This window comes from Mirounga leonina, unplaced genomic scaffold (assembly GCF_011800145.1).
Source record: "Mirounga leonina isolate KUSES-001 unplaced genomic scaffold, KU_Mleo_1.0 Mir_173, whole genome shotgun sequence".
Lineage (NCBI taxonomy): Eukaryota > Metazoa > Chordata > Mammalia > Carnivora > Phocidae > Mirounga > Mirounga leonina.
Genome location: NW_023270447.1, coordinates 74,765,659 through 74,777,330, shown reverse-complemented (window position 1 = coordinate 74,777,330; position 11,672 = coordinate 74,765,659). Strand labels below are relative to the sequence as shown.

The 11,672-nt window shown below is 46.9% G+C and overlaps 1 pseudogene; it reads right to left on the bottom strand.

Moving 5' to 3' along the window:
* Positions 1 to 7,775: 7,775 nt before the first annotated feature.
* On the bottom strand, positions 7,776 to 7,902 carry LOC118020520 (annotated as a pseudogene).
* Between the last annotated feature and the right edge of the window lie 3,770 nt (positions 7,903 to 11,672).

Here is an 11,672-nt window from a genome sequence, read left to right as displayed (position 1 = left end):
GGATGGGAGTCCCTAGAGGCCCCCTCATTGCAGCTGATGGGAAACTTCACCCTCCATTCCCCTCTTGTCTGCATGGGTTCCAGCCCAGTGAAGCCCGGGGCCAGCCGGGAAGGAGTCTGGACAACTGGGGACGGGGGTGATAGTGTGCTCAGCAGGCACATGAGAGGTGGCACTAGTGCTAGACGTGCCTCACTGTCTTGGAGCTGCTGTCTGTCCCCCTGTTTGAGCTCCGTGCTCTCCAAGCCCATCAACCACAGGGCCACGGGCATCTGGTGACTTTTGCTGCTACTGCTGTTTCTTACGGATGGAGCCCTCAGTCTTCCTGGTGAGCACCCACCTTACACTCTTCTCATCTATCCTTCTCCGGGGGCTCTCACAGACCAGAAGAGAGGGGAAGAAGATGACAAAAGAAGAGACAGAAGGTAGTGTCCCCAAGAAGATCTTATAATGTGAGTACAGCCATCACCCGCCCCAGCCCTAAATTGTCTGAATGGGTTGGGACACCAATGAATTTGGAGGCAGGAGCATGACAGGATAAACTCCAAGGGACTTCTGGCTTTGCTCGTCCATCCTCTTCCAGGATGCTATCTTTGTCTACTCCCGCCATCTTGTCTGTCAGCCCAGCTGTCTCTCCCTTGCTGTCTATCCTTCCCATCTGTGCCAGGCCAATAGCTTGGGTAGTTCCCTCTCAAGATGGCCCAGAACTGGGGGTCCAGGGCGTTGGACCCCTGCTGCCCTCCCCTGCCCTACTCCAACGAAGAACAGCTACCACCTCCAATGCCTCACTGAGCCTGAGGTAGGAGCGCAGCCGTGGATCCTGAGCTCCTAGGACAGTATGGGGGAAGATATTGGGAGGTGGCAGGAAATTGTAGGTCTCATCACTCCCATGAATCCATAATTTTGCCAGAGAGAAGTAACCTTGGCAAAGCACCCAGGAAGCAGATACCAATCTTGGTGAGAGGAGCAGAGGGGATAATCATTACCAGTAACAGGTTCTACTTACTGAGCACCTACTATATGCTAAGCACCATGCTAAGTGCTTTACAGGTGTTATCTCACTTAACCCTCATGACCATCAGTGAAGTGAGTACTATTATTATTCCTGTTATATAGCTGAGGAAACTGAGGCTCATGAACTTGAAGTGATTTATCCCTTATCACAGCTGGGATTCTATCCCAGGTCTGACTTCAGAGGCCAGTCTACACGCTACTGCTTCTCAAAAAAACTGCTGTGGACGGGAAACCTCATTATCATAAAGTTGTCCATTCTTACCAAATCTATAATTGTAACACACTTCCACCCAAAATCCCAACAGGGATTTTGTAGAAGTTGATAAGCAGATTCTAAAATATATGGAGGAACCAAAAGTCAACAACAGCTGAGATAATTTTGAAGAGCAAGATGGGAGACTCACTCTACCAGATACTGGGATTTACATTAAAGTAAGATAATATGATGTTGCTGCAGTGATAGACAAGCGAACCAAAGAAATGAAAAAGCATGGAAATTGGTCTGGATACATAATGACAAATAGCATGACAAATCAGTGAGGAAAGGATAGACTTTACCATAAGGCAGCAGGGACAACTGGTTAACCACATGGGGGAAAAAAACAACAATCATAAAATCAGATCCAATGGAAACATCTCTCCCTGCAAATAAAAACTTGAGACCACTGTGGCATGACATCTGTTCATTACAGCCAGGATTTTTTTTTTTTTTAAGATTTTATTTATTTATATGACAGAGAGAGACAGCGAGAACAGGAACACAAGCAGGGGGAGTGGGAGAGGGAGAAGCAGGCTTCCCGCTGAGCAGGGAGCCCGATGTGGGACTTGATCCCAGGACCCTGGGATCATGACCTGAGCCGAAGGCAGATGCTTAACGACTGAGCCACCCAGGCGCCCCATGTTGATATGATTTTTATCGACTCTTCCAAACTTGGTCAACTGAGAACATTTGAAAAGAACTCTGGATTGGTGGAGGGAACAGGTGTATTGGTTTCTTTTTGTTTGTTTGTTTGTTTGTTTACAGGCACTATTACAACCCAAGGGGCTGAGTCAAGTACAGCAGACTCCACAAAAGTCTGTGCCTAAGGGGCCTACAGCGTGCTCATTGACAATCTTGGCTCTAACCAACAATGGGAGAGACAACGTCTCTGTGGTTCCACTTAACCCCTCAGCAACAATCAGGAGGTCAGCAATGTCAGCGTCCCAGAAGAGTACAACACCAGCTACTCCTCTCACTTCACCACAAGCCAACAGCTCTGCTGCCCCACCGAGCAGAAAACCCCAATACTTGAGACTCAGGAGGAGAGATCCAAAAACACAGCCTTGTCTAGCATGGCCACTTCAGCTAAGCCCTGAAATAGAATCAGAGAGCTCCAACCACAGCCCCATTAGCATCGAGCTCCATAATCAATGGATTGGAATCATCAGTGTCCACTGACTCTCAGGTATCAGCCACGATCACAGTTCTAACAGCATTAAACATACCGGGTGATGACATCATATTAGTGAGGTCCATGACAGCCACTGTGTCTGAGAGGTCAGCCACAGTGATTTCCCCGACGACACTGAACAGGATCACTGATGTGAAAGAATCTCTACCCACGACAACCATTGCAGTCGTCCATGCCACTTCACTAACCCTGACCATTCTCGGGACGACTGTCCTGGAACGACCGCATCTGGGACTCAGCAAGGAGACTACAGCTGCACCCCCAGCCCCAACAATAGCCCTCATGAGGAGCATCACAGCCCTGCTGCACAGACACCTTCCTGGCCAGTGGGATCAGCCCCGTCACCTGAGAGAGCAGCTGCTCATTTGACAGCCCTCATCCCCAGCTCCTTGGGGACAGCAATGTCCTCTGACATGACTGGCTCCAGGCAGGCTTCCCCTAAACGCACCCAGAGCAGTAGTCCCAGAGCCAGAGCCTGTGCTTTGGACAAGTACCCAGCTGATGGGGGAGTCTGTATGTGAAATGACAGCTACTACACCCACTCGGGTGAGTCTGAGCAGCTCATGCCCGTACAGCGAAGAAGAGGCGGGGGCCAGAGTGGACATCGTAACCCTAGGACGGCCCAGACAAATGTGTGTCCAATGGCTATGGGAGGGCCAGTGAGGTTTGCCCAGACATTGGCATCTGGAGAGTCCATTGGGGTAGAGGTGGTTTTTCTAGTAAGAGGACAGGTAGCTGAGCACATGAGGTTGTGGCAGTAAGTTCAGGATGCTGGAACAAAATACCACAGACTGGGCGGCTTATAAACAAGAGAATTTTATTTCTCACAGTTCTGGACGCTGGAAGTCCAAGTTCAAGTCACCAGCAGATTAGGTATCTGGTGAAGCCCACTTCCTGGTTCATAGACAACTGTTTTCTCTCTGTGTCCTCACATAGTACAAGGGGCAAGGGAGCTCTCTGGGGTCTCCTTTATAAGGGCACTAATGTCATCCATGTGGGCTCCATCTTCATGACCTGATCACCTCCAAAGGCCTTACCACCTAATACCATCATTATCTGGTGTTAGGATTTAACATATGGATGGGGGGGCATAAAAATTCACTCTGTAGCAGAGATAGAATGGACAATTCATCAGCCCCCAGCGCCCGGGGCCCCAACTGACCAGAGAATGAATCTTCCCAAAGGAAGGAACTATAGCCCCAGCAGAGGCCAGGAGGGGCCAGATCGTTGTTGGGACAAGACCAGTGTGGCAGATATTACAGAGAGGCTGAATTCACAGGGCCTCCCTCAAGTGGTGCAGCTAACTCCCAGGCTCACCCTCTGGCAGGGCAGAAGCTGGGTCCTGGAACCAAAAAGATGATGGTGTCCTCCATATGTCTGCCATTGTCAAAGTAATTCTAACTCCCAAACCTTTAAATTTTATCAAATTCTGGGCACCTGGGTGGCTCAGTTGGTTAAGCGACTGCCTTCGGCTCAGGTCATGATCCTGGAGTCCCGGGATCAAGTCCCGCATCAGGCTCCCTGCTCGGCAGGGAGTCTGCTTCTCCCTCTGACCCTCCCCCCTCTCATGTGCTCTCTCTTTCTCATTCTCTCTGTCTCAAATAAATAAATAAAATCTTTAAAAAAATTTTTATCAAATTCTGATTTTCCTAAAATGACTACTCTGCTTTTTAAAATACCAAATTCCTTCAAAAAATACTTCTTTTCATCACTGGATAATCCAGCCTTGGAATGAAGCTTCCATTACATTCAAAACTAGGCAGTGCTTAACTTAGGGGCCAGTATTTTCCAAAATGTGTTTTGTGGGACACCAGCGCTTTGGGATTTCAACAGATGTTACACACACAAAAAAGGGTGGGGTTCTATTGTTAAATATATTGGGAAACTACTGGATTAAACAAAATGGTTTCTTGACTGCAGGACTTTTCAGAGCTTTTACTATTCCACTATCCACTGTGACTCCCTTAAAAATCATATTTTTTAAAAAGATTTTATTTATTTTTTGACAGAGAGAGAGACAGAGAGAGAGGGAACACAAGCAGGGGGAGTGGGAGAGGGAGAAGCAGCTTCCCACGGAGCCGGAAGCCCGATGCAGGGCTCGATCCCAGGACCCTGGGATCATGCCCTGAGGTGAAGGCAGACGCTTAATGACTGAGCCACCCAGGTGCCCATAAAAATCATATTTTTAAAGCAGATTATAGCATGCATTTCCCAAGTGTATCTGTCCCTAGACTCCTCATTCTGAGGAATATTTATGCAGCACCTTGGAATATACCCAGCTGCAGAGGAGAGGAATTCAGATGAGAGCAGAGCAGAGCTGGGCAGGCAGAAGTGACTGGGGTGACAAGTCCAACCCAGGGGGTTTTAGTAAAGCCCTGAGTAGGTGCTGGCTCATTAGAAGATTATCCCCGTGTCAACAAACTGTATTGGTGAGACTGGGGATGTGCGCTCATTTGTAAAATGCTGTATGTATCCCCCCACAGATATTATGAAGTATATCCTGTGTTTTCATGCACTGAGAATGAAACAGCTTTTCTTTTCTTTTCTTTTTAAAGATTTTGTTTATTTATTTGACAGAGAAACAGAGACAGCTTTTCTTTTTGTGTTCATGTTTTTCCAGGTTAGTAGGAACATGGACTCTGCAAGATAGACTGTCTGGGTTTGAACTACGCCTCATTTTCTTCTGCTGGGGTAATAAGAGCACATTTACTGCATAGCATTCGTGTTTGAGGGTTAGCTTTGTTGATATTATTATTTGGTCCTCTGTATCACAACATACTATTGATTGCAATAGCAGAAAGTTATGTGACTGACTTAACCCCCACCCTGCCCCGCCGAACACACACTGGTACAAAGCACCTTAAATTGTAACCTGTCCCTCTGACCAAACATGCCTGCCCAAACAGAAACAGTGAGCTTTTTTTAAAAAGGAAAGGGAGAAAAGTCTTAAAATTCAAAATAATAAAACAAGTACAGAAATGCTTAACACTAATATCTCCATTACGTTTTGCTTTTTAATGACTTTTAAACATCTCATTCCAAATTTGATAGAAAGTGTGGAAAGAGGGGGCACCTGGGTGGCTCAGTCGGTTAAACGTCTGCCTTCGGCTCAGGTCATGATCCTGGGGTCCTGGGATCAAGTCCTGCATTGGGCTCCCTGCTCAGGGGGAAGCCTGCTTCTCTCTCTCCCTCTGCCTGCTGCTTCCCCTGCTTGTGCTTTCTCTCTCTCAAATAAATAAATAAAATCTTTTTAAAAAAAAAAGCATGGAAAGAGCAGGCACAGAAAGAAGGGAAGGGTTAGGCATTAACTTCTCTTTCGTCACCCCAAAAGCATCACTGTTGGACATGTATCAGGAAAACGTGTGTTGCAAGCGGCAGAAAACCCAACTCCAATTGGCTTGAGCAAAATAAATAAATAAACAAACAAATAAATAAAATTGAAACCATGAAACAAAATAAAACAGAATTTGTTGGCTCATGAGACCAAAAAGTCTTAAAGAGGACTTGAAGATGCTGACGCCCCTGCCTCCTGGCTCACAAAGGAGCTCTCTCTTTCCCTCCTCCCTCCTTCCCCTCACTCCCCTCCCTTCCCTCCCTCAGGATTGTCTCTTCATTTTTATTTTTTTAAGATTTTATTTATTTATTTGACAGAGAGACACAGCGAGAGCAGGAACACAAGCAGGGGGAGTGGGAGAGGGAGAAGCAGGCTTCCTGCTGAGCAGGGAGCCCGATGTGGGGCTTCATCCCAGGACCCTGGGATCATGACCTGAGCCGAAGGCAGACGCTTAATGACTGAGCCACCCAGGCACCCCTCTTCATTTTTTTTTAAGATTTTATTTTTAAGTAATCTCTACAACCAACGTGGGGTTTGAACTCACAACCCTGAGATCAAGAGCCACACACTCCATTGACTACAACAGCCTAGCTCCCCAGCATTGTCTCTTCAGATTCGACCTTTAAGAGACAGAAAGAGCCCTTGACTTCAAACAGTTTAGGCCCTTCAAAAACTCCAAGGCCCAGGCTACCTGTTGGAATGAGAGGGAAATCAAAGAAGAAAACAAATTAGTATCTCTAAAAATAACCTTGCCAGACAAGTAACAGAAACCCAACTGGGCTGCCCAGGGAAGACAGGAGGATTTATTATAAGGTGTCTCCCGGGGGTGCCTGGGTGGCTCAGTCAGTTAAGTCAAGGTCCTTGGATCAAGCCCCATGTCAGAGCCCCACATCGAGCCCCATATTGAGCCCCACGCCCATGGAGCCCCACATAGAGCCCCATGTCGGGCTCCCTGCTCAGCGGGGAGTCTGCTTGTCCGTTTCCGCTCCCCCTTGTGCTCTCTCTCTCAAATAAATAAATAAAATCTTAAAAAAAAAAAAAAAAAGGTGTCTCCTAGAGGCCAAGGATAGGCTCCAACCAGGTTCTCCAGGGACTAGGACTTGGACTGGGAAAGTGGCAGGAACCAGGGAGTTGCATCTCTCTCTCCCATTCCGTACCTGCACCTGCTTGCTTCCTCTCTCCACACACTGGCTCCCCCACCTCTCAGCACACATGACAGAGAATGGCTGTCTCAGAATCTCAAGCTTTATACCACCTTCTTAATTTAGGTTCAGCTCCTGGGAGAGATTGTGAGTGGGTCAGCCGAAGCCAGGGATTGGGGCCCCCCAGGGCCATCATGGTGTAAGGGTCTCACGTCCTATGAGGGGAGTCTTCGTTTAAGGGAGTCATGGTGGGTTGGGCTAATATACCCACAACGTCTCCTCTACCCAGATTAGAACAAGTACCCTTTTCTATATTATCATCCCAGGAGCCCTTGCACTGGCTCTGGTCCTCCTGCAGATCTGTCCCTGGTGTAGGTGGCCCTGCGCAGACAACTGAGGTGGTCCTGAGCAGCCGCTTCCTGAAGACTCACCACTGGATCCTGAGGGAAGGTACCTTCTAAGGATGTCCCAGTGTCAACAAGATAGAGGGCGCCCTGTGCAGGTGTTCATGATGGAGAAGACGGAGGGTACTTGTGGACTGTGCCTCTCTGTAAGCAAGCTGGGAGGGGCTGCCTGATAAGAATGGGGGAGTCTGTGGGGGAGGGGTGTGGTGTGGCGAGGACTGAGAAATGGGTGATTGGGCACCAGTCATAATTTTACATCTATTTGACTGAGGAATAATTCTTTGGAATGGAGTCAAGTCTTTTTTGGGGAAAAGACCACGTTGTCCTCCATCAGACTAGGAACACCCTTATAAATGATACCATGTTTGATGGACTGGGATATTGGTTTCCAAACCTGACAGCCACACAACCCTTTAAAATAATAACAACTGCAATCACAACCAATATTTATTAATTTCTTGCCAGGGGAAGTGGGTCGAAGTCTTTTTTTTTTTTTCAATTAACAATAATCGCGCCTCGGATAAACCTCATTGGCTACGATACTGCCACTGTGCAAAGCTAAAGTCTTTTTTTTTTTTAAGATTTTATTTATTTATTTGAGAGAGCGAGATAGAGCAAGCACCAGTCAGGGGGCGGGGCAAAGGGAGAGGGAGAAGCAGGCTTCTTCCCGCTAAGCAGGGAGCCTGATGTGGGGCTGGATCCCAGGACCCCAAGAGCCAAAGGCAGACGCTTAACCAATCAAGCCACCCAGGTGCCCCATCGAAGTCTTTTTTATGCACTATCATTAAATCTTCACAAAAATCCTGTGACATTCCCATTTTACAGATGAACAATCTAAGTCTCAGAGAAGTGGACAGATTTTTCCCAAGTTATACAGTTATTAACAGAGCTGGTTTGTGTTCCTAACTGCTCACTGATGCTGCCACCTCCCTTCTTTGGAAGAGATCTTACATAAAACCTAAATATAAAAACAAATGTATAAAAACAGGGCAGCTCTGATTGAATGGAGGAGGAGGAAGGATTCCCTGATGAATCAGCTTCTCTCCAACATGTAGGTGGGCTTCATGCCCCTTCAAGGGAGGCTCTAGGGCTCTTGAGATCACTTTGAAAACCAGACTTTGTCCTAAAGGGGTGATTTACTTCCTCCTAGTGTCTACCATTATCTCTAGCTCTGCCACCCAGAGAATCATGGGGTGTCTTGTTTAGGTCATGGGACAGAATTGGCAGTTTTAGTGTACAATAACTAAGTCCCCAGAACTATGCCCCCAGAACTCTCCATCAGTGTTCTTTGTAACAAACTGCAGTATTTATATCAATAAAACACCTCATTGTGATTCTCTAAAAAAAAAAATCCTCTGGAAACAATAAAATACCAAAAAGATATCTAAATCTTGGGGTAGGGGTCAGGACTTGGCAATTTTAACAAGCACTCCGGTGATTATTTTCCATGGGATTCTAAAATGCACACTGAAATTTGAGAACCACTGGCACACAGGTGAAGAACATGGGCTCTGGAATCAGAGAAATGTTGAACTCTGGCTCTGTTACTTGCTTTGGGCAAGTCTTTTAACTTTCTAAGCCTCAGTTTACTCTTCTGTAAAATGGGAACTAATAAACAGAACTCTCCTCAGAGAGTTGTGATCAGGCCCCAGTACCTGACGCACAGCTCATGCTCAGCCATTACGTTTTTTTTTTTTAAAGATGTATTTATTTATTTATTTATTTTCTTTACAGAGAGGGGGAGAAAGAGAGAGCCTGCGAGTGCAGGGAGGGGCAGAGGGAGAGGAAGAGAGAGAATCTCAAGCAGGCTCCCCGCCGAGCGGGACACAGGGCTCCATCCCATGATCCTGAGATCATGACCTGAGCTGAAACCAAGAGTTGGACGCTTACCCGACTGAGCCACCCAGGCACCTCACTTCAGCCATTGCTTTTATTTAAATAAACAACTTGCAGCCAATGAGGACAGGAGAAGGTGTTTCTCCTGGAGATGTGAGGGTAATGGCTGCCTCCCTGCTTTTTTCTAGACCAACAACAGCTACACCCTTCATTCTCTGGAGATGCCCCTCCTGCAGATTCACCCTGGCTTCATCAGGACTGACTGTACAAGGCTCAGCTTCAGCTGCACATACCCTCTGGTGGTGAATGTCAGCCAGATCCAGTCTAACCCAGTGGTCTTCCCATGAGTTCTTTTCTATCAGCTGCCTCTCAGGCTGGGCCCTGTGAAGCTTCCAGAGTTCTCATTGCTACATCTAATCCAGGCAAAAGGAGTCGTCACTCTCAGGATGTTGGCCCCCCACGCCCAACCACCAATCATAGGTACGTCTTAGGTTGAAACTCAAAGCATCAGTGGAAGAAAACAGATGCTTCCATGAAGTAATGCATTATGGGTTGTTTATGTAAATTGCCACGGGGTAGGTTGGCTTGAATGGCTTCAAGGGTCCTAGGTGGCCCCTCATTTTTCAGGAAGTCCAGGACGAAGCTTAGCTACCAGAGCTCAGTAACCTTGGGTGCCAGGCAGAAGGTGAGTGAGTATCCCTCCCTCTGTGGCTTCATGGTGAAAGTCTCACTCTCGTCTCTCTCTAGATATGGAACCATCCATGGTCTGGGCACTGGGGATGTTGTTGTTGTGCTGGGCATCTTCACGGACCCTCAGCTCTCAACTGTACTTGAGAACAGACCAACTCCTCTTGGCAAGCCATTCTATGTGGTCCTCAGAGCCACAGGCATTGATCCAGCCAGATTTGCCTCGGTGGCCAGTGAGGTCCTTGCCAGCAGCAACATCTCCGGGACTGGTGCTGTTAAGTCCACCTACCGCTTTGTGAAGGAGAAGTAAGTGTCTGTCAGGCCACGGTAACCTCCTAGCAGGCTGCTTTCGTACCCATGAGCACAGATCCTGTGACTTTCCTCTCTATCCCTGGTACATAAGCACTGGGAGAACGTAAGTGCTGGGTGAACGTTTGTTGAATGAATGCAAGTAGTATTCTCATTCCCATTTTGCAGATGAGTAAATTAGGGCATAAGGAAGTTAGGGCTGGTTTCTCTCCCAAGATTACAGCCAGTAAATGACATTCATTCCTTTTATTTTTTCCTCAAACAGTTATTGAGGGCCTGCAATGATAAATGTAAAAAACAAAAACAAAACTAACATTTCAAAGTGCTCTACACTATGTAATATACTTGACATGCATGACATTTAATCACTAATACTGACATAGCATTTACTCCATGCCAGGCATGTTCAAATTACTTCACATATATATATATATATTTTTAAGATTTTATTTATTTATTAGAGAGAGAGAGAGGAGAGGGGCAGAGGGAGAGGGAAAGAGAGAATCTGCAGCAGACTCCACACTGAGCATAGAGCCCAGTGTGAGGCTCAATCTCACAACCGTGAGATCATGACCTGAACAGAAACCAAGAGTCGGAGGCTTAGCTGACCGAGTCACCCAGGTACCCCACTTCACATATATTAACTTATTTAAGCCTCACAACCCACTGTATGAGATAATTTTTTAAAAATATTTTATTTATTTATTTGACAGAGAGATAGAGAGTACAGATAGGCAGAGAGGCAGGCAGAGGGAGAGGGAGAAGCAGGCTCTCCGCCGAGCAGGAAGCCCGATGTGGGGCTCGATCCCAGGACCCTGGGACCATGACCGGAGCCGAAGGCAGACGCTTAACCGACTGAGCCACCCAGGCACCCCTGTATGAGATAATTTTTATTCCCATTTTATAGATGGAGAAACTGAGGCTCGGTTCACACAACTGGTAAGTGTCAGACCTTGCTAAATGCTGGGGACACAGAGATAAGTAAGGCCAAGTCCTTACCTTCAACAGCTTGTGGTCTAGGTTAGGAGCTGGTTGTATTTCATTAATATTAACAAATCTTCACAGAGCACAGTGAATCATTCATTACCTCACCAATTCCTGAAAATAGCCCTAGGAAGTATTATTTCCTCCACTTTACAGATGAGGGGATTAGAGAGGGTTCAGAGAGTTTAAATAACATGACCAAGGACACAGCCGTTGGTCTATTCATGCTCCAGAGTCTGGGTCCTGAAACACCACAAATCTATCCTAGCATGTAATTCTTCCATTGTCAGAAGGAAAGAGAACCTAGTGATTAAAGGTGTGGGTGGACACAGCAGCCAGGCTGCTGAAGAGACTTCAGCAACCCACTTAACTTCTGTGAGCCTCAGTGTCCTCATTTCCTTTAAAAAAAAAGGGGGGGGGTGTCAATCAAGGTGGAACCTGGAATGGATTTACTGATGGTGAGCTTGAGCCCCGGAAATAAAGACCATGGGGGTAAAAAGACTAAATGGGCCTC